General features: G+C 35.9%; 1 protein-coding gene across 3 annotated transcripts in view; it reads right to left on the bottom strand.

The window, feature by feature from the left end:
• XIRP2 (xin actin binding repeat containing 2) overlaps positions 1-27,490 on the bottom strand; it is a 366,513-nt gene that overhangs the window by 93,100 nt on the left and 245,923 nt on the right. The gene's annotated exons all lie outside the window — the stretch shown is intronic.

The following is a 27,490-nucleotide window of genomic DNA, read 5'->3' as shown; positions in this document are numbered from 1 at the left end:
GCCATCACGATCCTTGGTATTTACCCAAAAGAGTTAAAAACTAATGTCTACGTAAATACCTACATATAGATGTTCATAGCAGGTTTACATATCATTGCCAAAACTTGAAAGCAACCAAAATGTTCTTCAGTAGGTGAATGGACAAAAAGCTGTGGTATATCCAGACAATGAAATATTATTCAATGTAAAAGAAAATGAGCTATCAATGCATGAAAATACATGGGGGAAACCTAAATGCATATTACTAAATGAAAGAAGCTAGTCGGAAAAAGCTACCTTTTGTACGATTCCAACTATATGACATTCTAGAAAAGGCAAAGCTATGGAGACAATAAAAACATCAGTAGTTGACAGGGGTTATTGGGAGGAGGGGAGGAAGGAAGGATAAACAGGCAGGATATAAAGAATTTTTAGGGCAGTGTTGCCCTAATTGTGGATATTGTTTTATGTTTGTCCAAACACATAAAATGTTCAACACTCTAACTCTATTAGGGTTTACAAACAGTATCTATGGACTTAGGTAACAAATGTACCACTATGGTGGGAAATATTGATAACGGGGAAGCTATGAATGGGAGGGGTAAGTGGTGTATGGCAAATCTCCATACCTTCTGCTTAATTTTTCTGTGAACCTAAAATTGATTAAAAATAATGTCTATTAAAAATATAAAAGGATAATATACTGGAGATGAATATAATAAAATGTGTGCATGAACTCTACACTGAAAACTATGAAATATTCATGGAGTAAATTCGAGGTATCTCCAATAAAAGAGAAGATACACCATGTTAAAATATTGGAGGACTTAATGTTGCTATGATATCAATTCTCCTCAAATTGATCATAATATTACAATAACAACTCTGGTAAGATTTCTTGTTTTCCTAAAAAATTCACAAGTTAATTAATTCTAAAGGAATATGGAAAACAATATATTCTTTTGGCACTGTAGCCAACAGGACTTTGGAAAAGGAGATCACATTTGGAAGACATACCCTAAATGGCTTTAATGTTTACTATAAAGCTATAGTAACCAAGACAATGTGATACTGGTGAAAGAATAAAACATAGGTCAATAAAACAGAATACAGTGTATTATGTTGAAATTATTTTGACAACAGCACCAAAGCAATTCTTTAAGAAAAAGTCCTTTCAAAAAATGGTACTGGAACAACTGGTCATCCACATGGAAATAAAAGAACCTTGACTTTAACATTACACTATACATACAAATGAATTCAACATAGATCATAGATTTACATGTAAAACCTAAAACTGTAACACTTCAAGAGGAAAGCACAGAAATATCTTTGCAATTCTAGAGTAGAAAGAGGTTCAGAGATCACAGAAAGCCTTAACCATAAAAGACAACATGATAAATTAGATTTGATAAAAATTAACAACTTCTGCTCATTAAACAAGACTAATAAAAATAAACGGGCAAATCTTAGACTAGAAAGAAATATTTTCAATGCATAAACTGACAAAGGATTTTTATGCCTTTGATATGTAAAGAACACCTACAACAAGATAATAAAAAGACAAGCATCCAATTAAAAAATGGGCAAGTAGTTGAATAGACACTTCTTAAGAGAGATAAATATGCCCAAAAACACATGAAAAATGTTCAATATCATCAGTCATCAGGAAAATGCTAATTAAAACTACAAGGGAATACAACTCATATCCCATTGAATGGCTGAAATTAAAACAAGGATGGTCACAAATTGTGGGGAAGACACAGAAAAACTGAAATTCTCACACATTGCTGATTAGAGTGTAAAATGGTCAAAACACTATGGAAAACAGTTTGATGGTTTCTTAAAAATTTAATTAATGACTTAACACATGTCCACTCCCAGGTATTCATCCACTAAAGTGAAACTATATGTCCACAATTAGACTGTGCAAGATGGTTTACAGCAATTGTAGTCTTAATAGCCCCAAACTAGATATAGCCTAGCTGTCCATAAAGAAGATAATGAATATATCAATTGCAATTGTTCACATAATGGAATACTAATCATCAATAAGAAAGGGGAGAAAAACCTTTGGTATAAACAATATTTATCAACATGGATGAATTGCAAAAATATGCTGAGTACAAGGAGAAGAAAGCAAAAGAGTACAGATTGTATGATTGAATTTTAGAAAGTTCTAGAATAAGCAAAACTATGATATGTGGTTACAATCAGATTGTGGTTACTTCTGGACTTCTGCACTGGGAGTGACTGACTGGGATGGCAACAAGGGAGCACTCTGTGGTGATGAACGTGGTTGGATGTCAACACAAATGGGAATGTATACTTAAGAGTTGTGTATTTTATTCTGTGTAAATTATACCTCAATAAAAATATATGAAAATATCAATACATTTGAAAAGCAGAATATTAAACTGGTTGATATGGTTTGGCTGTGTCCCCACCCAAATCTCATTTTAAATTCTTATATGTTGTGGGAGGTACCCAGTGGGAGATAATTGAATCATGTGGGCAGGCCTTTCCCATGCTGTTCTTGTGATAGTGAATAAGTCTCACGAGATCTGATGGTTTCAAAAAGGGGAGTTTCCCTGCACAAGCTCTCTTCTCTTGCCTCTCACAGTGTGATATGTGTCTTCTACCTTCTGCCATGATTGTGAGGCTTCCCCAGCCATGTGGAACTGTCAGTCCATTAAACTTCTTTCTTATGTAAATTGCCCAGTCTCAGGTATGTCTTTATCAGCAACGTGAGAACAGACTAATACAGCAAATTGGTACCAGTAGAGTGGGGTGCTGTTGTAGACACCTGAAAGTGTGGAAGCAACTTTGGAACTGGGTAACAGGCAGACATTGGAACAGTTTGGAGGGTTCAGAAGAAGACAGGAAAATGTGAGAAAGTTTGGGACTCCCTAGAGACTTGTTGAATGGCTTTGACCGAAATGCTGATAATGATACAGAGAATGAAATTCAGGCTGAGGTGGTCTCAGATGTAGATGAGAAACTTGTTGGGAACTGCAGCAAAGGTGATTCTTGTTATCTTTTAACAGAGAGACTGGAGCATTTTGCCCAGCCCTAGAGATCTGTGGAACTTTGAACTTGAGAGAGATGATTTAGGTTATCTAGTGGAAGAAATTTCTAAGCAGCAAACCATTCAAGAGGTGACTTGGGTGCTGTTACAGGCATTCCGTTTTATAAGGGAAGCAGAGCATAAGAGTTTGGAAAATTTGCATCCTGACAATGCAATAGAAAAGAAAACCCCATTTTCTGAGAAGAAATTCAAGCTGGCAGCAGAAATTTTCATAAGTAATGAGGAGCTAAATGTTAATCTGCAAACAATGGGGAAAATGTCTCCAAGACATGTCAGAGGTCTTCAAGGCAGCCCTTCCCTCTACAGGCCCAGAGGTGCAGGAGGAAAAAGTGGTTTCTTGGGGCTGGGCCAGGGTCCCCTTGCTGTGTGTGGCCTAGGGGCTTGGTGCCCTATGTCCCAGCTACTCCAGCTGTGGCTGGAAGGGGCCAACAGAGAGCCTGGGCCATGGCTTCAGAGGGTGCAAGTCCCAAGCCTTAGCAGCTTCCATGTGGTTTTGAGCCTGCCAGTGCACAGAAATCAAAAATTGGGGTTTGGGAACCTTTGCCTAGATTTCAGAGGATGTATGGAAACACCTGGATATCCAGGCAGAAGTTTGCTGCAGGGGCAGGGCTCTCATGCGGAACCTTTGCTAGGGCAGTGCAGAAGGGAAATGTGGGATCAGAGCACCCACACAGAGCCCCTACTGGGGTACCACCTAGTGGAGTTGTGAGAAGAAGGCCACCATCTTCCAGACTCGAGAATGGTATATCCACTGACAGCTTGCATTGTCTGCCTAGAAAACCCACAGACACTCAACACCAGCCTGTGAAAGCAGCTTGGAGGGAGGCTGTACCCTGCAAAGCTGCAGATGAGGAGTTGCCCAAAACCAAGGGAACCCACCTCTTGCTCCAGCATGACCTGGAGGTGAGACAGGGAGTCAAACGAGATCATTTTGGAGCTTTAAGACTTGACTGCCCTGCTGGATTTTGGACTTGCCTGGGGCCTATAGCCCCTTTGTTTTGGCCAATTTCTCTTATTTGGAATGGTGTTATTTACCCAATACCTGTACTCCCATTGTATCTAGGAAGTAACTAACTTGCTTTCGATTTTACAGGCTCACAGGCGGAAGGAACTTGCCTTGTCTCAGATGAGATTTTGGATTGTGGACTTTCGAGTTAATGCTGAAATAGTTAAGACTTTGGGGGACTGTTGGGAAGGCATTGGTTTTGAAATGTGAGGACATGAGATTTGGGTGGGGCCAGGGATGGAATGGTATGGTTTGTCTGCATCCCCAACCAAATCTCATCTTGAATTCTCATGTGTTGTGGAAGGGACCCAGTGGGAGGCAATTGAATCATGGGGGCAAGTCTTTCCAATGCTGTTCTCATGATAGTGAATAAGTCTCACGAGATCTGATGGTTTTAAAAAGGGGAGGAGTTTCCCTGCACAAGCTCTCTTCTCTTGTCTGTTGCCATGTGAGATGTGCCTTTCACCCTTTGCCATGATTTTGAGGCTTCCCCCACCACGTGGGACTGTAAGTTTTACACTGTTTCTTTTGTAAATTGCCCAGTCTTGGGTATGTCTTTATTAGCAGTATGAAAGCAGACTAATAAACTGGTTAAACAGTACAATGCCAGTTTTCAACAATGTATATTTCTATATGCTTGTGTGCATGTACATCCATAGAATAAAAAATGAGGAGGAAACACCCATGTTTCTCTCTGGGTAGAATTATCAGTGCTTTAAAACTTTTCTTTAAGCTTTTCTCTATTTTCCAGTAGAAAATCACATATTAGATTTATAATGAGAACAACAAAACAAAGCTCATTAAAAAATTTTTTATGAGGAGACACATAGTTATTTCTTATCAGACAGTATCCATTTAGTAGTAGATGAACTTTTCAGGGCCAGGCATTTTCAATATCTTATTTTTTTTTTTGCCTATATATATGAATAAGAAATAGCTTGTTTGCACAATTACTTATTTTAATAATCTCCTACCAAGCCTGCACATGTAATTCTACTGTTTTCTAGCATTGCATATGTTGGAAAAGTACTCTGACTGCAGCTTAACTATTCTTGCTTTGTATATGACTGATTTTCTTCCCTGAATGCACATAGCCTTTTTTATTCTTCGGATATTTAAGATTTCTTAATGAAAGATATAACTAAATAATATATGATAATAAAACAATAACCTAGAAATGAGCATTGTGTCATATATGTACCAGTTACGTCCTAAGCATATTGAAAAGCATCATCCAATATAATCTGCATAAGAAATATAGGGGGTAATATATGAGTAAGTTCCTTTTATTGTTTTTTTATTTTAATGAAGAAATATAGATACAGGCATGTTAAATATTTTTCCCAACATATTTTGCCCAATGTCTCATGGTCAGAAAAGGGACCCAAACAGCCTGGTGCCAAATTCAGTGCTTTCAATGACCAGATTATAAGTTTTACGCCTCACAATAATGGGCAAATAATTTATTCTTAAATCATTAAAAAATTACATAAAAATATTTTAAATGACTTTATCCATGATATAAGAATAAAAAATGTATCCTTGTAGTATAGTTGTGACAAATAAAGGATATACTGCATCTAAATGTTATTGATAAGCCAACATACCAATTATCATTCTATTCCTCTTAGCTTCAAAGCCACTCTCTGTGGCTGTATTTGTCATAATAGAATATTTCTCCCTTGCTAGCCAGCAAAATGATTAGCTTGATGGCGGAGGACTCCAGAGAGAACCTGGAGGAGAAACAGTTCTTGGTTTCTGTGTACCATCTCTCCTGACAGCCTTCTGCAGTGCACTGCGGCCAGCAGCATGTGGTATCTCTCCATGGTTCCTCCCCAGGTATAACGAGGAAGAGATTCTCAGTTTTCCAGTGCAGCCCCTCGATGAACATTTCCACCATTCAGTGGGCCATGGTGGTGCCCTCCCCACTGAGGCCTGAATCCTAGCCTTGGAGGAAGGGGCCTATTTCCAGATTCATTTCTTTCTTGGGTACTCTTTCCCCTCCTAACCCCCGAGGTAGTGTCTGCTTCTTATATCTGCTATTTCTGTATTCCTTAGAGTTTTCTTTGTCCCTTTGTAGCCAATCGTCTATTGCTCCAATCTCCATTTATAGTTAATAATTATTTTAAATATACTTTCCCTGTTCAAATAACTGTGTGGTTCCTGTCTACAGATTGGAATCTTACTGATAAAACTATCAAGCACAATAAAATCTAAATGGTTATTTTCATGGTTAAATGTCATATGTATGTATTTGAAATTGTTATTGAACATCTCAATCTTAAAATTTACAAGTTTCAATAATTTCATTTGCTAGGAATAACAACATGCATCTCAAATAATAAGCCAGAGGCAACACCATGTTTGTAAAAATGCTTTATGTACTGTGAAAGCACAGTAGAAATGTAAGTTACATGGTAAACTCTGTGAAGATGGAGCCATTTCTATCCCACCATTCCTGGGAGGCCAGTGCCTCACACAGGAGCTTGGTTCTCTGAGGAGCTTGATAAATGTTGGTTTGATTAACTGATGCATAAACACACCTACATTACCTCTTTTGTATTTAAGTCCATGTGAATTAAATTTCAAAATATTGCATAAAAAAATCTAGTGTTTTCAAATTTGCAAAACGTAAATATTATATGATAAAAATACACTGAACATCTTTCAACTGCATCCCTAAATTTTCTAGACTCTTACCTCGAACACATTTATAGTTGTAAATGAGAAATAATAGAAAATATGTATAAAACCATATAGTCTCAGAAACTAAAACTTTGGTATGATATTCAAATTAGCTATTTTCAGTTGGATTTTGTAAGGATATGTACTCTTTGTAACCTGAGAAGACACATATAATTTACTTCAATTCTTTTGTTATCTTTAAGTGCAAAATGTAAGTTCTGATGGCAAACTCTGTTTATGTTACAGCACAACTAGAACACTGTTTTAAAGCACTTTTAAAGTGGATAAATAACTTCATATTTAATGCCTTTTATTTTCAGTGGAGAAGAGGAACAGCTGTCATAGACTTTTTTTTCACTCTTAATACTCTCTCCTATAATATTTTCTCCAAAATTTCTAGATAGTTATCCAGCTAAAATGTGTTGCTATGGCCAAGATGAAGCTATAAAATCTTTTCTTCTTGTATCAATGCATGGGCTTGTATACTCATGCACTTTTTTCCTCCTATTGCAACATTTTTCATAATGATTTCCAGCAGCATTGTCAAGGAATTTCACTGTTTTCTTTGTAAGTGCATAAAATTGATAACACCCCACAAGCTGCTTTGATTGTAGGGGGAAAGGAAGGCAAGCATTCTGGATTCCTCATACTTTTGCTAAAAGTAATGAAAAAGCACTTATTTTTAGTGAACTTCGTGTGTGTGAGTGTGGTGTGTACATCTATTTGGTGGTTCTAGAATAAATGGAGACAAAGGGTAGCCTCCAAGCTATTATACATGCATACTTATACAATGTAAATGAACACGCTTCTCCCCTTTGGTTCATATAAATAAAGAACAACATCTGTATAAAGTGGATATTAACTTTGAGATCTAGGAACATCCCTAGAACATACTAGGATCAAATGTTATCCCAAGCAAGAATAGTGAATTCTGTCAAAAGCACTTTGTTTTATGAAATATGGAATAAATAGATTGATTAGTAAATAAATAAATGAATGCTTGAATGAATGAATTCCTGAAAATTGAGAGGATGTGAGGGACAAATCAGCAGTGTAGAACTAAGAACATTGAGCTCTCTCATGACAAACACTTCTTTCAAGAACATCATTTGAATGTCATAAACTGTGTTGAGTGTCTATTGACAATGCCTGTTCCCATGATTTTAGTGCACTCAATGCATTTTGTTGTGGTAAATTTAAAAAGCATAGTAAATATTTCTAAGCAACATTTCATTACTTTGTAGTGGGAATTGGAAAAATGTATGAGGATGATTTAAGATGGGTATTTTTAGATTGAATTGAAAAAAAATTGAAAGAAACAAATCAAAGTTCAATGGGGCTTGGAAGAGGGAAACCCAGAAGAGGCAACTGAACTATCCTTGAAGTTTGACTGAGAAGTGTCTATTTCCTCATCCATTTTTTTAACTGACTAAAAAGTCATTCATATTTTGCTTCAATTATCATTTCAGGTTGATAGGTCAGCTTCTCATACTCTTCAAGCCTTGATCATTTAAAAAAAATTATTCTGTCAACAAGTCATAAAAATATGGATATGGCAAATTGTATTTGATACAATGTTTTGCAGAGCTTATCATTTAAATTTATGCCTGCGAAGCATAATCCATATCCAATCACTTTTTGTCAAAATGGGAAATCATATATTCACTCAAATGGTAATCATTGAATATCTACTAGGCACTGAGTGTGCAAGTACAATTTGTCTTGCATCTGATAATTTGAAAAACTTGGAAACATTATAGAGAAATACTTTAAAATAATTCACTTTAATTATAGATATATCTTACAGAAGTGTTCTAAGAATGCACTTTCCCTAGCTGGCAAACTAAACCTGAGTTTTAAATTGCTGTTAAAACTAGTTTCATTTTGAGTGTTATGCAGTGTGATCAGTTATTTTCATGCAGTATTGCAGGTAATGCCCACAACATGCCTAAGCGGTTGCTATCATTAACTTTACTATTTTAGCTTAGGATTGACTTGGCAATGCGGGCTCTTTTTTGGTTCCATATGAACTTTAAAGTAGTTTTTTCCAATTCTGTGAAGAAAGTCATTGGTAGCTTGATGGGGATGGCGTTGAATCTATAAATTACCTTGGGCAGTATGGCCATTTTCACGATATTGATTCTTCCTACCCATGAGCATGGAATGTTCTTCCATTTCTTTGTATCCTCTTTTATTTCATTGAGCAGTGGTTTGTAGTTCTCCTTGAAGAGGTCCTTCACGTCCCTTGTAAGTTGGATTCCTATGTATTTTATTCTCTTTGAAGCAATTGTGAATGGGAGTTCACTCATGATTTGGCTCTCTGTTTGTCTGTTATTGGTGTATAAGAATGCTTGTGATTTTTGTACATTGATTTTGTGTCCTGAGACTTTGCTGAAGTTGCTTATCAGCTTAAGGAGATTTTGGGCTGAGACAATGGGGTTTTCTAGATATACAATCATGTCATCTGCAAACAGGGACAATTTGACTTCCTCTTTTCCTAATTGAATACCCATTATTTCCTTCTCCTGCCTAATTGCCCTGGCCAGACCTTCCAACACTATGTTGAATAGGAGTGGTAAGAGAGGGCATCCCTGTCTTGTGCCAGTTTTCAAAGGGAATGCTTCCAGTTTTTGCCCATTCAGTATGATATTGGCTGTGGGTTTGTCATAGATAGCTCTTATTATTTTGAGATACGTCCCATCAATACCTAATTTATTGAGTGTTTTTAACATGAAGGGCTGTTGAATTTTGTCAAAGGCCTTTTCTGCATCTATTGAGATAATCATGTGGTTTTTGTCTTTGGTTCTGTTTATATGCTGGATTACATTTACTTATTTGCATATATTGAACCAGCCTTGCATCCCAGGGATGAAGCCCACTTGATCATGGTGGATAAGCTTTTTGATGTGCTGCTGGATTCGGTTTGCCAGTATTTTATTGAGAATTTTTGCATCAATGTTCATCAAGGATATTGGTCTAAAATTCTCCTTTTTGGTTGTGTCTCTGCCAGCTTTGGTATCAGGATGATGCTGGCCTCATAAAATGAGTTAGGGAGGATTCCCTCTTTTTCTATTGATTGGAATAGTTTCAGAAGGAATGGTACCAGTTCCTCCTTGTACCTCTGGTAGAATTCAGCTGTGAATCCATCTGGTCCTGGACTCTTTTTGGCTGGTAAGCTATTGATTATTGCCACAATTTCAGATCCTGTTATTGGTCTATTCAGAGATTCAACTTCTTCCTGGTTTAGTCTTGGGAGGGTGTATGTGTAGAGGAATTTATCCATTTCTTCTAGATTTTCTAGTTTATTTGCGTAGAGGTGTTTGTAGTATTCTCTGATGGTAGTTTGTATTTCTGTGGGATCGGTGGTGATATCCCCTTTATCATTTTTTCTTGCATCTATTTGATTCTTCTCTCTTTTCTTCTTTATTAGTCTTGCTAGCTGTCTATCAATTTTGTTGATCCTTTCAAAAAACCAGCTCCTGGATTCATTAATTTTTTGAAGGGTTTTTTGTGTCTCTGTTTCCTTCAGTTCTGCTCTGATTTTAGTTATTTCTTGCCTTCTGCCAGCTTTTGAATGTGTTTGCTCTTGCTTTTCTAGTTCTTTTAATTGTGATGTTAGGGTGTCAATTTAAATAGGTGCTAGGAAAACTGGCTAGCCATATGTAGAAAGCTGAAACTGGATCCCTTCCTTACACCTTATACAAAAATTAATTCAGATGGATTAAAGACTTAAATGTTAGACCTAAAACCATAAAAACCCTAGAAGAAAACCTAGGCATTACCATTCAGGACATAGGCATGGGCAAGGACTTCATGTCTAAAACACCAAAAGCAATGACAACAAAAGACAAAATTGACAAATGGGATCTAATTAAACTAAAGAGCTTCTTCACAGCAAAAGAAACTACCTTCAGAGTGAACAGGCAACCTACAAAATGGAAGAAAATTTTCACAACCTACTCACCTGACAAAGGGCTAATATCCAGAATCTACAATGAACTCAAACAAATTTACAAGAAAAAAACAAACAACCCCATCAAAAAGTGGGCAAAGGATATGAACAGACACTTCTCAAAAGAAGACATTTATGCAGCCAAAAAACACATGAAAAAATGCTCACCATCACTGGCCATCAGAGAAATGCAAATCAAAACCACAATGAGATACCATCTCACACCAGTTAGAATGGCAATCATTAAAAAGTCAGGAAACAACAGGTGCTGGAGAGGATGTGGAGAAATAGGAACACTTTTACACTGTTGGTGGGACTGTAAACTAGTTCAACCATTGTGGAAGTCAGTGTGGCGATTCCTCAGGGATCTACAATTAGAAATACCATTTGACCCAGCCATCCCATGACTGGGTATATACCCAAAGGACTATAAATCATGCTGCTATAAAGACACATGCACACGTATGTTTATTGCGGCACTATTCACAATAGCAAAGACTTGGAACCAACCCAAATGTCCAACAATGATAGACCGGATTAAGAAAATGTGGCACATATACACCATGGAATACTATGCAGCCATAAAAAATGATGAGTTCATGTCTTTTGTAGGGACATGAATGAAATTGGAAATCATCATTCTCAGTAAACTATCGCAAGAACAAAAAACCAAACACCGCACATTCTCACTCATAGGTGGGAATTGAACAATGAGAACACATGGACACAGGAAGGGGAACATCACACTCTGGGGACTGTTGTGGGGTGGGGGGAGGTGGGAGGGATAGCTTTAGGAGATATACCTAATGCTAAATGATGAGTTAATGGGTGCAGCACACCAGCATGGCACATGTATACATATGTAACTAACCTGCACATTGTGCACATGTACCCTAAAACTTAAAGTATAATAATAATAAAATAAAAAAATAAAAAAAATTTTAAGTTCAGAAACTTAAAAAAAAACTTTACTATTTTAAAGAGTGAAACACTGAAGCTTAAAGTGGTTAAGTAACTTTTTCAATGTTGCATAACTTGTACATGCTCAATACAGGATTTAATTTTGGGTTTGCCTATCACCACAATTCGCGCTCAACTATAGTATCATATTGAGTCTCTATATGAAAGTGCATACTCCCCTACACTCACAAATTAAAACTATGTTTAATGATTCTTAGTATTTTTCTTGGTTGTGGTAAAATTAATCAATTAATTGAATCATTCAACAAATATTTTGAAATACACTCCACAGAGGGCACATATGGGTATGTAGTTATGAATAAGGCAAACAGATAAATCATAATACAGAATGAAACATGCCAAAATAATCATGTAGATACACGCAGAGGTTGCCTGCGAAATAGGGGGAAAGTTTGCATTTGGGGGAGCAGCCAAAGAGGAAAATGTGGGGTCATTTTATCTGTGACTTTAATACCAGTGGTACAGAACCACCCACCTTTTAAAAAAGACACTTAAGAATTTTCTATTTTGTAGAATCTTGAGCTTCTCACAGTGATTCCTTGGAGTGGTGGAGTTGGGGGGTTAAAAGTGGAGAACAATTCTCAATGGGCTTCTGTTCCCTTATTGTAATGACTGCTCACCTGTCTAGCATTGAGGTTTTTGTTATACTGTTTTTCTGGTCCTGATTAATTATTATTTGGTCTATCTTCTTGTTCTTCAAGTCTGGGTTATATTGGGTAAAAAAGCCATCAAATCTATTGTCTTGAGGAAATAAGAGGTAGTAAATATTTTTTTCTTTCTACCTATCCCAGGTTCACGCCTGGGACCCCTGCAACAAAAGACATATTAACACGAGTAAAGCATACAAGTGGATTTAATATAAGTTTTATGTGACACAGGGGACTTTATAAGGAAATGAGGACTCAAAGAATTGTTGAACGTGAGTGCTTTTATGCTTGGTTTGAGGAGAATGGAAAATTGTAGAGAACTGATAGCACAAAGACATGAGTTGAGTGTAGTAAACTGGGGGCGGGGGGCAGCAAAATCTGTTCTAGATTCCTCTCTGTGTCCCTGTGTCTTTGGAGACTCCAAAGGATGCTGTTCTCCTTTTGGTATGGGGAGGATACATCTCAAGTGGAGTTTTCATGACCTACTTCAGAACAGAAGGTCAGAAAATACTTGCTGCATGTGCTGTTTCTCAAATTCCTTCAGCTTAAAACATTCAATATGCTGGGGTGTCATATGTTAGGGTAGCATGTCCTGAATCCACCTGAAACACAAGTACACAGTTGGGACATTCCTCTCACAGAGAGAACTGCCAGTCACATGTAACTTACTTCTAGAATTATTGAAGTTGAGTCACAAATTTGGCAATAGAAAAAATGAATTGATATTACTTCTGCAATCACTTGACACCCTACTAACACATAAACAGCTCAGAAAACATCTTGCCAGGCTCAAGAGCTAATTCCTTTGAAATCTAGTAGTAAATTGAATTTTTAAAAAATACATTGAAATGGTTCCTTTGTCCCTAGTAGTCCCATAGCAACAACCATGCACCTAGTTTTTCTCCTTCAGTCCCACATTATGGTTTACCTACTTATTGTCTGCATTCTTAGCCAGAAAGTAAGCCCTATATGGGCAGAAACCACATTTTTGAAGCAAGCGTTTTCATTTCGTTTTAAACTGAAGCTTGCACTAAGAACTCTGCATTTTAACAATCATACTAAGAGGATGATTTGAGAAACTCTGGGTCAGACCATAAAAGTTGGGAATTCATAGAGGATGTTTTATGCATGGTTGCATTGTCAGTGCCAATGCCATACATATAATTGGTGTTAACATCCTCCCTTAGAGTTGAGATGACTATGCTCCTTAGAGAATGTTTTCCTATCATCTTTATTTTTTGTGTTTTTGAAAACAGATCTGGGGGTAAAAGTTCAGTTTTGTTACATGGATATGTTGTGTAGTGGTGATGTCCAGACTTTCAGTTAGCCTTTTTGTGCCTCAGAATTTATTTCCTATTATTTCTTATTCTATTCTATGGCCTGGCCTCAATAGGAATTCAGCCCATTAATACTTAATAAAAGCCTTCTGTATGCCATTAACAACTTCCGACATCACTTAAGATACCTGAACTACATCCTATAAGCCTGATGGAATGCAAACAATTCAGGCAAAATCTGTGGTAACTGGGACCCAATACAGATTGCTTAGTAGCAATATGAACAAACATTGAATTAATTCCTTTGCAAACCTGTAGAAGAATCTAGACTTTGCTCTTCAGATGGTGAAATGTGCTACATTGAGCTAAATCTCAAAACAGGATTTTTGAAGTTGTAGGATTTTATGTGAACCTTTCCGTAAATACTCTATTCACTAATATTTTTAAACTTGCAAGTCTCTTGCAAATTTCCACTAAATTAAAAAGAAATTGAGATAACAGTAATTTCTAAAATACATGGAATTAAATAGCCAACAAAAGGCTAGTTTCACTGCCCAAATCACTGTATTTTAATATGATAGTTTATATTGCAATACAAAATTTAAACCTAACTTTTTACAGCTTAACAATTCTTAAGCATATAGGTGTGCTAATCATAGTACTATAAATAATTTAATATATTTAATCAAAAAGTTGCCCAGTTTCTTAGGGGTTTTCCCCTATTTTAGACAATAATACAAGTAATACACTAACAATGATTTCTTCCTATAAAATGTTAAATAAAACACAACAACATATCAATACATCTCAGACACTTCCTATGTCATACCAACCTTACTATCTCATTCTTCTCAATTTTACCTTATATTTAGGTAATGGATGAATCATGATTTATTCAATCATTCGCTTATGTAATTGGCATTTAAACTGTATCCATTTTTTTCTAATAAAACCAATACTGCCATAAATATCCTCCATCATTGATAATTGTACTCATGTATAGTATTTCTTTTGATTAAAGAGATAAATATTGATGTTGAACTGTTGGTTGACCTTTTAAATTTTAATTAACCCTGTTAAAATGTCTCCTCATGTGATCATACAATTTTTATACTACCACCAACAACATACGAGAGGGTCTCTTTCTTTATACACTCCACAACTACAAATGGTTACACAAATTTTTTGGCCATTCTGATGGGAAAAGTTATGTTTAATTATCATGTTAATTTTTATTTCCTCAATTATTAGTAGTGCTACCGATTTTTTTTTAAGGAATGAACAATTTTGTCTTATTATTTATTTCTTTATGTCATTATTTTAGATCCAGGGGGTACCGGTGCAGTTTTGTTACATGAGTATATTGTATAATGCTGAGATTGAGCTTCTGTTTAACCCATCACTCAAATAGTGAATATAGTACCCCACGTTTTCATATAATTATTATCCATTTCTAGTTTTTTTGTTGTTTGTATACTTTGCCTAATTTTAAATTTGGTTGTCTCTTTCTTGGCAGATGCCTCCTACATATCCTGGATATTAATATGTTGTTGGTTATATGCACTGTAAATATTTTATTTCTGTTTTTTTTAGTAATTTAACATTAGCTAATATATTATTGCAACAGAACAAAGTTTAAATATTTTTATGATATTGAATCTTATATTTTCTTTCTCTTTTTCATTTCAAGTGTTTCTTATAAATTCCTTTCTTATTCTGAAGTCATAAATATTTCCTATATTTTTTCCAATATTTCTTGTAGTTTTGAGTTGGGGATTTTTATACTTAGCTTTTAAACCATTTGGAATAAATTGTGTATATAATGAAAGACAAGATCGAATTTTTCTTCTAATGACAGACTATTGCCTAAGTACTAATTCACCGACTAGTCTATCCATTTCCAACTGACCTGAATTGCCACATATGTCATAAACTAAATGCCCAGAGTATGCAGAGTTCACTTTCAAATTCGTCATTGATGTTTACATGGGCATAATTCTTCCTTCCTACACTTGTTGATTTTTATATAGTCTTGTTTCTTATGTTTATTGTGATTTTTGATTGTGAGCTCATTCTCACTGGAACTTTATCTATGGGACTTTTTTGAGACCCCAGTTGAAAGCATGTGCTTCCAGAAAGCATTTATATTTTGCTTCCGCTATCTGCATAGTGAATTAAGTATAAATTAAGTTACAGGTTTGAACCTTTCAGGATCTCACAAATATGTGAATTTGGGTCTCAAACTTGAATTAGGTTGGGGTGAGAGTCCCTAATTCTTGAGTTAGGAATTCCGGGGAGATAAAATTATTTTCCATCCACTCAGACCAGATTGAAGTAAGCATATTTTTAGTTTAGCCTTTCACTCCTATGTGTACAGTCCATTGTGGTATTCAGCTTCCTAAGGCATCAGTGATCTAGCTTCCCATCCTAGATGAGCCCAGGGCCTAGTATCCTGAATCAATTGCATGCTTTCATCTATTTGATTTTTCAAAGTCCTACCATCCTAGATTAGTATGGGAACTAACAGTTTCTGGGCTTGCTTACCTCCCTAAAATTGTACTTTCACTTTGTTCCCAGTCTCAGTGGATTTCCTTTACTTTCTTAAAAGATTATTCTTTATTTTTATTGTTACGTGGTATTTTTTTCCATTTAAGTCTATTTCCTTTCTGAGAATAAAATAGCCATATTGACTTTCTTTTGGTTAATATTTCAATATTTTACAAGTGTCTATTTTGTGTTGTACATGCCTAACTTTTTCTAAAATTCCAACCTGACAATCTTGTCTTTCCACTGAAGAGTTGGGGCATTTACATTTATGAAGACTACCAAAATACTTAGAATTATTTCAGCTATATAACTTTGCAGTTTTTGATACTCTAATTACTCTATGCCTTTCTTTACCTCTTTCCCTCCCTCCCTCCCTTCCTTCTTTCCTCTCCCTCCCTCCTTCCATCCCTGCCTTCCTGCTTGCTTTCTTTTTTCTTTTTCTTTTTCTTTCTTTCTTTTTCTTTCTTTCTCTCTTTCTTTCTTTTTCTTTCTTTCTTTTCTTCTTTCTTTCCTTTTCCACTTTTGTCACCCACACTGGAGTACAATGGTGCGATCTCGGCTCACTGCAACCTCTGCCTCCCGAGTTCAAGCGATTCTCCTGCCTCAGCTTCCCATGTAGCTGGGATTACAGCTGCATGCCACCACACCCAGCAAATATTTGTATTTTTATTAGAGATGGGGTTTTGCCATGTCGGCCAGGCTGGTCTCGAACTCCTGACTTCAGGTGATCCACCTGCCTCGACCTCCCAAAGTGCTGAGGTTACAGTCGTGAGCCACCGTGCCCAGCCTCTTTTCCTTCTTTCTTTTGAAGTGTTCAGGGCTTCTATTTTTTGTCTAGTAGTTTAAAAATTTATCACTCTATTTGTATTTTTTAATTTTTTACTCCTAAAACTTTAATGTAAATACTTAAACTGATGAAGGTGTAAGGCTGATCCTTTAATTTTTGCTCTTGAAGAATACTTGAGAATGGTTTGATTGATCATCTGCTTTCTGCATTATGTTATTATTATTTGATATTTTAGTTCCAATTTGTTTTAAATCCCTGTGTCCAGCCTTAGGTCACTTATTCACTAGACCTCACAGAACTCAGAAGAGCCGTTATTCTCACCACTACAGTTTATTACAGCAAATGCATACAGATTAATCAGCAAATGACAAACAAGGCATAGGGCAGAGTCTGAGAGAAACAAGACACAAACTTCTAATTGTTCTCTCCCAGGAAAGTTCTATAAACGGTCCTACTTTAATTCTCTCACCAACAATGTGAGACAAAATGAATGAAGTATTACCAACCAGGGAAGCTCATTCTAGCCTTGTCGTCCACAACTTTTGCTGGAGGTTGTTCACACAAATATGGAGCATCTATGTAGCTGACCTTAGTTACTCATTTTCCATTTGCTCTCCCAGAGACCAAACTGATACAGCATGGTCCAAGGCCCCCATCATAAATCACATTGTCGGCATAAACAATCTGACCTGGGTAAGTGCCCCAGGTACACAAAGACTCTTATCAGGCCTGATATTCCAGAGCTTGGAGGTTGTTTCCCAGGAGCTGGTTCAAAGACCAGTCTTTTCTTTGGAGATACAGGGTTTGCACATCCCAAGCCTGCTAAGTTAACCCTTTCCTCCATACTGCCTACATTATTACTATTTTATATAGGCAGTTGGTTTGTTCAGATTTACCCATATACTCAGCAATTTCACTGGCCAATATTTTTTCTTCTATCTCAAATTACTTTTTCTGTGATATTGTTTATTTCTGCTTAAGCATATTTCTAACAATTTCCTTTAATGAAGGTTTATTAATAGAAACCTCTTTGTTTTGGTTTATTTTAACATGTGTGTATTTTGTCCTCATTCTTAAATTAAAATTTAGTTGGATATAAAATTGGAAGTCAAAAATTATTTATCTCATTATATTAAAAATATAGCTTCACACTTCCAGATTTTATTTTTACTATTGAGCAGTTGGTTATCAGTTGTCAATTTTCAAACTTAAATTCTCTTCTCTCTTTTAATTCTACATTTCTCTTTTCCTGTAATTCTGTCATATTATGTACTTTCACTATCTTTTGTCTAGAGGTATAGACCCTTTTTATTTACTATGATTCGCCTTCATTGTGCATGCTGCATCTGACAGCAGTTAGGTTTAAAGGACCTAACTGGTCCTTTAAAATTCAGTTCTATAAAGTGTTTAGTCATGTGTCTTTGAATATTTCCTTTCTTCCATTCTTTTACTTTGGGATTTCAAGTAAATATATATTAGACTGTTTATTGTGTCCTTCCTACCTTTTAATCTTTCTTTCATATTTGCATAAATTTATTACTCTGCTTTATATTCTATTCTCTATAATTTCTTTCTTTCTTTCTTTCTTTCTTTCTTTCTTTCTTTCTTTCTTTCTTTCTTTCTTTCTTTCTTTTTTGAGACAGAGTCTTGTTCTGTTGCTGAGGCTAGAGTACAGTGGCAGAATCTCAGCTCACTGCAACCTCCGCCTCTTGGATTCAAGCAATTCTCCTGCCTCAGCATTCCAAGTAGCTGGGACTACAGGCATGTGCCACCATGCCTGGCTAATTTTTGTATTTTTTAGTAGAGATGGGGTTTCACCATGTTGGCCAGGCTGGTCTTGAACTCCTGACCTCAAGTGATCCACCTGCCTCAGCCTCCCAAAATGCTGGGATTACAGGCATGAGCCACTATGCCCAGTTCTCTATAATTAAATTCTTTGAATTTATCTTCTAGATCATTAATTCTCTCTTCAGCAATATACAATTAGTTGTATAACATATCTGCTGTGTTAAAAAAAAAAACTTAATATTTTGGAAATTGTCTTCGCTTCTTTCCCAAATCTGACTGGCTCTTGGTTTTTATAATATGTTGCTTCAATCTTTTATTTTTCATGATACACTTTTAAAAAATATTTTAATTCAGCTCAATATCTTTTGAATTCATTTACTGTTTAATTCTGTGTTTGCATTTTCTATTGACTCTCTTTCATGGTGAATTATTTTCCTGTGTGTTTGCAAATTTTGGACTTTGTGTTAATGGTCCACCGTTACTGATTGTGGTCCTTCACAGTGGCAATTTGAGAGGTGTGAAAGTGATTTGACTTATTCCTGTCATGTACTCTGCAGCATAAAGAATCTACAACAGCCTTAAGTTAATTTCTCAGTTTGGGGCTCCCTGAATATTTCTGGCAGTATATTTTGTGTGTAATTCTGCATACATGCAGTCTCATGGAAGACTTTTTGCTCTGCTTCCTTCTAGCATCCTGAGTTGCCAGTAAAAAGTTTGACTCCAATTTGACATTTGACATTCATTTCTTTTTTGGAAACATGCTCTTTTCCCACATCTGGACATTTCTGGGATTTCATATTAATAAAGGATCAATGAAAAATATTATGATATAATCTCACTGCATGTGTTGCTACCTAATTCATTGGAACACTGTGGTCCATTTAATTTGAAGGCTCCTACTGTATATTCTTTCAGCTCTGAAAAGTAAATTTTTTCCCAATGACTTCTTTAATAATTCCCCTTCCTCTTTTCTTTCAATTCTGCTAATTGCACTCTTTCATGAAATCAACAATTATTTCCCCTTCCATTTGGTGGGGAAAATTTTTGGACTTCCATTTTAATTAGTGCTTAATTAGCTTACAAAAAGATGGGAATTTACAGGAGTGGGAATTGTAGATAAGAGTATAGAAATGAAGGGCTATAGTGGATTTAATGTTTAACACATGTAGTATATAGAATATTATTGCATATAGTGTTATTCATTATTTTTCCATTGGGAAATATAATTATTTTAAAAATTATAGATAGAATAAATCATTCTTTGGCACGGCATAAGCAAAAAACACCAGAAATGAGCAAAGACAAGGTTATCTTTTGATGCAGTACAAGGATAGCGATTCAAATATCCACAGCAAACCATCAAGAAAAATAGTTTCCAACTTCCAATGCAGCAGTTATTTAAACTCACCAGAATTCTTAACTTGCTTAATTAAAAAGTATGACCATCTGAACTTCCACTCAAAGTTTTTAATCTGAATTATTCTATGCGAAATCTAGGGACATTAAAGTTTCTTAATAGCTTCCCATGTACAATATAACTATGAAGCAATTGGCTTCATATTCTGATGCCATATCCCAAAAGGCAATATGTCATTATTAGGGATGAAGAGTGAAGATATTTAAGCAATGAGTCAGAAGTATTGTGAAGTGATGACATAAAAAGATTTGGAGGTGATATATCAAGTTCTTCCCTGAAGTGTATGGAAAGCAATGGTCTTATCACGTCACTAGAGAATGATTACATATCTCATAATAAGTCAGAAACTATCTAGAATGTTAAGTGCTGAAATATTAAACAAAACAATTAACAGAGTGAGTTTCCTATTGTGTTTGGCAAAATCTGATTTTTTTTTTAAAGATGATCTTCAAAAAATAGAACGACTGGCTGTTTGTCTTAGCCAGTACAAAGTTATGTGGTATTCTTCAAGAATTCCTGAGACCCTCTGGCTAGGACTACGTGTACTCTTATGAGTCCTCATATACTATTTCATCAGTTAGGAAGTTGTAAATAAAGAATCATAACAGTGACATGCAGAATTTATTCATAGAACATTATTTTAGCCCTATCTCCATATTTATGGCTGTAGAAAAAGAGCCAAAAATAGAAACACGTGGCTCTTTGTAAATGTAACTTCTCAAAGAGAAAAGTTTATGTGTTATTATTATCTGTGTTTTCACATGTATTAGTTAAGTTATTCTTATATTGCATTATGGATATTATATATTTTAAAGGGCATGTGAAACTACATTAAAAAGAAATAAGAAGTTAGGTTTAAAAGTTAAAAATTTATAATTAAATTTTATTTCATATAGTGAAGTATTTCTAATATTAAATGTCTATAATGAATAATGTAGAGACAATAGACATTTTAAATAAAAGTATTTGGCTTAACTCTTGAAAATAAAAATACATTAAAAACTTCAAATATTTTGAAAATTGAATTTTAAAGAGTAACATTGCTAATTAGCTAATTTATGTAGTGGCTTTTTTTCTATTCCCCATGTCTGAAATATCTAGAAATATACAGGGTTTCTCTAGAATATTGTGGTTTTTTCTTACGATGGTGAAAAATCCCCAAATATTTCACTCCTTTAATTGGCGAAAATTGTTAAAATATGTCAACAAGCATATTTCTGAAAGTAGAAAAACCAAGTTTTTCCTTTTCGTGCAAACCTGTCTTCCTAACCTGGCAGCTGAGTCTAATTAACCTCAGCTGGAATTGTTTCACTCATAGCTTACAATCTAGCACCCACTCTGGCCCCAGCTCAAGGGGCTATAAAGACATTAATTGAAATGAGCTGTTAAGCATCAAACATATGGAACTGTCCCTATTTTCTTCCAAATTGCTTACTTTCTGTATCCCTTCATGGTTTTGCAGGATCTACTTGGAATTTCCACCCTTTCTCCTATCCCTCCTTCTCACACATGCGTTCTTTCTCCTCTTGGTCAACTCCCAGTCATGCTTCAAAAACACTTTAAAAAATCAGCATTTCTATGAAGCATCTGTGGGCCCACGGACATAAGTAGTTGCTTCCTGTATCTTTTACTGTAGCATTGTTCATCTCCTAGTGTTGACATCTGTTTATGAACCTGCCACCTTTCTTAAACTATAAGCTACTCAGGGGCAGGGGCTGTGTCTTCACATACCTGTAGCCCCAGTGCCAAGCACAGGGGCAGGTCCATAGTACCTGTTCAGTAAATATTTGCTGAATTTATGGATTTTACTACTGCTCCCATTCTGTGTTCGCCTCTGATACCAAAAAGAATTCATGAGTAACTGAATTCTAGCTACTTCTCAAAAGCTTCATAAAACGGCTTTATTTTTCCCACTTCTCTTCCTGCCTTTGTTCCTCCATTCCTCTCTCCATCTTTTTCTCTCTCCCTTCATCCTTCCCTCTCTCCCTTCCTCTTTCCTTTCCTTCTTTCCATTTTTTCAAAATCACTGCCCCAGAACACTGAGTTTCTTTTAGCCATGCCCTAATCCTTAGTGACTGGGCTTTTTATTCTTAAACTCAGTCTTGCTAGGATTGTATCACCAATACCTGTCATCAAACTTCTCTGGCATAGCACCGTCTGCACTTGTGAACTTCTAACGTCTTTATTTTGGAACATTGACAGTCACATGAGCCATGCCAACCTGAATAGATACATGGAGTCATGAACTCAGTTTAAGAAGTGGGATTCTTGTGTTTCAGCTTTGTACTGACATTCTAATTTCAAACCCATTAGGTAACACAAATCCCATGTACATTTCTTTCTCTCTTTTTTTTTTTATTTTTTATTTTTTATTATTTTTTGTGACGGAGCCTTGCTCTGTCATGAGGCTGGAGTGCAGTGGCATGATCTCAGCTCTCACTGCAATCTCCACCTCCCGGGTTCAAGCCATTTTCCTGCCTCAGCCTCCCGAGTAGCTGGGACGACAGGTGCATGCCACTACGCCCAGCTAATTTTTGTATTTTTAGTAGAGACAGGGTTTCACCATGTTGGCCAGGCTGGTCTCAAACTCCTGACTTCATAATCTGCCCACCTCGGCCTCCCAAAGTTTTGGGATTATAAGCATGAGCCATCGTGCCCGGCCTGTACCTTTCTTATAATAACTAATTCCTGGTTTGGCTCTCATGTGTGGGCTCCAAGCCTTCAGTCAGCCCTGTGGTTCTACCTGAACTTTTTGCCCTCTGCTCTCCTTTCTTGGCCTATTCCCTGTAGAACAGAATAGAACAATATCAGAAATCCACAAGGTGCAGACTGATAAACTAGGGTAGGAGTGATTCCACACACTTCCCATTGGTGACAGTGGCAAGATATGAGGATTTTACTGCGGTATGTTTCCTCTATCTTCAAGTGACTGCAAAAAATCAGCAATATAGTTGCTCCAACTAGGGGGCCTGGGATCATTCAGAGAATATTCTGCCTCAAACCTTAGGAGATACATTTGCCTTTAACAAAATATAACTATGTATATTTTCTTTTCTATATTTTATTTTTGAGACAGGGTCTTGCTCTGTCACCCAGGCTGGAGTGCAGTGGCATGATCTTAGCTAACTGTAACCTTGAACTCCAGGACTCAAGGGATCCTCCTGCTTTAGCCTCCCTGGTAGCTGGGTCTACAGTTATGTGCCGCAAGCCCAGCTAATTTTTTATTTTTTGTAGAGATGGAGTGTTGCTATGTTGCCCAAGCTGGTCTTGAACTCTTGACCTCAAGCAATCCTCCTTCCTTGGCCTCCCAAAGCACTGAGAATATTTACTTATTCAAGTCTTAGTTTAAATGTCATCTTCCCGTGTGGCTGATTCTCACCATCCTAATTAAAATTAGGAATTTCCATCATGCACCATTCCCTCTATCCTGGCCTATGTTTTCTATAGCACTTGCTGTCTTCTGATATATCATTTACTTCTTCATTATTTTTTCATCCAATGTATGATCTCCTGTTAGAAAATATGCTCCATGGGCAGGATTTTTTCTTTTTCTTTTTGTCTTTCATTCATTGATGTCTCCAAGCACCTAGAATAGTACCTGCCACAAATAGGCACTCAATACATATTTGTTTGATGAATGAACAGATGAATGGGCAAATGAAAACAGCACATCAAAAATATTTGGTAGAAATATGTACACATTTCTGACATTCTACAATCAGAATATTAAAAATAATATTTAGTTTTTTCCAATTTCAGGGTAGTAAAGTGAATGAATGATTTTTTTAAAGGTATACTTAAATTTGTTGTTATCTTTCTTCAATGGCCTCATGTTTTAAAATTAAATATGACCATGTGCAAGCTCAAAATGAGTTCCTGGGATTTTGGAAATTTTCCAGCATTCCAAGGTGCTGATTTATAGTTACCACGTGAACGACCTCATGAATAGACCTTTCATTACATATTCCTCAGAATAGCAAACTCCCAGCTGCCCCTTCTTACTGGGCCATGACTTAACTCTGGAATGTGTTTTGACTCACTGACTGTAATAGTGACTAAAAGGAACATGTGGGAGTCATCAAAAATCTGCAGGTGGACCTGACTTTAAGAAAGAGAAACACTTAATTGGGTAAGCAGATCAATTAGAGATGATCACTGATATAAAAAAATGGATTCTTTATTTTACAAAGGCCATCACCATAAAATTGTTTTAGATGGTGATCCACTGACAATATTTTTCCTAATGAAATGTCTCCTATATGAACTAAAATAACATTATTTGGGGCATGAAATAAGGTACAGTAGGTAGGGAAGCAAGTCCGGAAGCAGAAGCCAGTGCTGGGAGTCCTGGGTCCACTATCGTGTATCCAGAGACCAGTTTTAAAAGCCTGTCCTCTGAGTCTCGTTAGAGGGGACAGTGCAGGCAGAGCAAAACAAATGGTGTCGATGGTGTTAGCTGGAACTACTCTGTGACTAAATGTCTGATTTACTCAAAAGTTTCCAAAGAAGCCCTGTTTTATTGAAGAAATGGTGCTGTTAATTTTAAAGTAGCCTGTTGCACCATTTCATTTAACTTTGTTAATCTTAGGTATTTAGACAAAGGTTTGCTTCTGACCTGAGGGGATTCATATTTCCAAGACAATTAAGCTCTAGAAAAGATGTTACGGAAAAAAGAATGCAAAGCCTCACAGTAGTATTTCTGTTTCTATGATAAAACTATTGCTTTATCAGCACACTGAAAAGGGAACACAGTTGAAATTATATTTTTCTTAATTTTATCACTAGAAAATACTAAAGAGAGGAGATCATCCCTAGTTCTCGAAGACAAGTTTTTAATATGTGAATTATTGCTATTTGCCTTTTATCTATTTTGCCGACATGAATTCTCTTTCTTCTTATCCACATACATTTTAATAAAGGTAAATTGGCAGGTAGAGGATCACTTAAAATGAATAATTAGCATCTGGATCAACTCTTATGAAAACGATAGACAGCTCATTGGACGAATGTCAGCTTCCAATATCATGACGATTTACATGTACATTACTTAAAATTCAATGAAATTAGCAATTATGTTGGTCAGTTGCACTAGCTACTTTTTAATTGCATAATAGCTACATGTGGCTAGTGGTTACCATGTTGGACCGCACAGATATAGGACATTTCTATTATCATTATCACAGAAGTTTCTATTGGACGTCATTACTCTAAAATGTCTGATTTTAAACAAAAAATAAGATATGTAAATGACAATCACACAAATACATATACATACTGCAGTATTTTAGAAACATTAATGACTGGAAGGATCCCCTCACGTAAAGAGCAGTAGAAAACTGAAAGAACAGAAGTCTCAGTTTGTTTTGTAAAACCTGTCAGAGGAGATGAACGGCCATTATAAGAATAAAGAATGAATTTAGTTTTAATGGAGCACAATAAAAAGAGAAATACAGCAGGTAATTTCCAAGGTTTATTGCAAAAGCCTTGAAAAAGTGACTTTGAATATATATTTTATCTTTTGACATTTTACATGTTGATGACTTAGAAGATTAAAATTAAAATTATGAGTTAGAGAATAAAAGTGAAGGGCAGGCAATTGTCATATTAAAAAAACCCAAGTCATATAAATTTGATGAACATGACCCATTCAATTCTGATATTTGAAGCATTCCTTGATCTAGAGTTTTTCAGCAGGAAGAGTAGATTTTTCAATTCTACGTACATGTAGATCAAACACCAGTACCTAAGACTTCCAGTATTCACTTTCTAACTTACTGGTCTTAAAATATCTAAAAGAAATTCAACAAATCATATATATATGCATATATATACATACGTATATGTACATATATATGCATATATATATATACGTATGTATATATATGTATACATATATATTTTTTGAGACAGAGTCTCGCTCTGTTGCCCAGCCTGGAGTGCAGTGGTGCCATCTCGGCTCACTGAAGCCTCCACCTTCCAGGTTCAAGCGATTCTCCTGCCTCAGCCTCCCGAGTAGCTGAGATTACAGGCACCCACTATCATGCCCAGCTAATTTTTGTATTTTTAGTAGAGATGGGGTTTCACCATGTTGGTCGGGGCTGGTCTCAAACTCCTGACCCTAGGTGATTCGCCCGCCTTGGCCTCCCAAAATGCTGGGATTACAGGCATGAGTCACCGTGCCCAGCCCAACGAATCAGATTTTTATATTAGCATAATACAATTAATCAAATCATTTACACTGATTGATTTGTTTTCTTTCATATCCCATCTATTATCAAATTACCCAAATTTGTCAAATTATGGATTTGCTATGCTTGACATTTAATGACATATGGTCTAAGTCTTCCTAGAATCATTTTAACAACTGTTAGAGTGTATCTCCAAGAAAATGTGAATGGAATGCACCAACAGGCACACGGGAGCACTATGGTTTATTTGGCACCAATACATAAGTGAGGAAAAGGAGCAAATAAAATAGACGTGGTGAGAGCAATTGTCCACAAACTGGGAACCTGGGAGTGTATCATCAGGCATAAAAAGAGAGGCTGGGGAAAATCATAGCACCTTTCTATGCTGTTCTGGTCCTGCCATTGAGGATATTGGAGTAGAACTAAACTGACAGGCATTGCTAGTCCTCAGTCCTGGAATGGAGTTATCAATTCACACTGTTTACTAAATTTTAAATATGCAGGATATTAGGTAGCTGCACTTAAATTATCTATTATAAGTGTAATTTTTAAAATCTACTGTTTTTCATATTACTATAAATAAATACTGCCTCAATATGAAACTCTTATGGCTAGTTAAGATGTTTAATGTATAAGGCTGTCACAGTCACTCATATAATTGTATAAACTCTGAAATCTTTCAGTTATTCACACTTTATTTAGAAACATGTGTTTATCTTTTTGGAATAAAATAAATCTTTACAGCAAAACAGCAGTATCAAAATGCTCTTTGTTTGTAGGTTTTGTCCAGTTTAACTTGCATGCTGTCCAAGTTAACTAAATTAAGTATTAAAATAGTTTATTCTTGTCCCAACAGAGATAGAAATTTGGGGCCCCATGAAAGAACGAAAAGGATCCCATAATGAAAGAATTTTGTTTCTTTTAAATGTATTGCTATGTAGGAATTAGAGTTCTTGTGCAATATACAGATAAAATGAAATTAAAATTGCTGTGTTCATCCACCTTGCAAATGCAATTTTCCCACCTTGTGTTTGGAAGTTTACTTCTTGTTATTGTCAATGTACCTGGAAATGTGTATTTGAGGTTACTTTTAAATTTCAGTCATATCTTGACAGTAAATAGTGGTTACACTCCAGAATATTTTTTCT

Source organism: Pan paniscus, chromosome 13, assembly GCF_029289425.2.
Source record: "Pan paniscus chromosome 13, NHGRI_mPanPan1-v2.0_pri, whole genome shotgun sequence".
NCBI classification, from domain to species: domain Eukaryota; kingdom Metazoa; phylum Chordata; class Mammalia; order Primates; family Hominidae; genus Pan; species Pan paniscus.
This window is presented reverse-complemented; position numbering and strand designations above follow the sequence as displayed.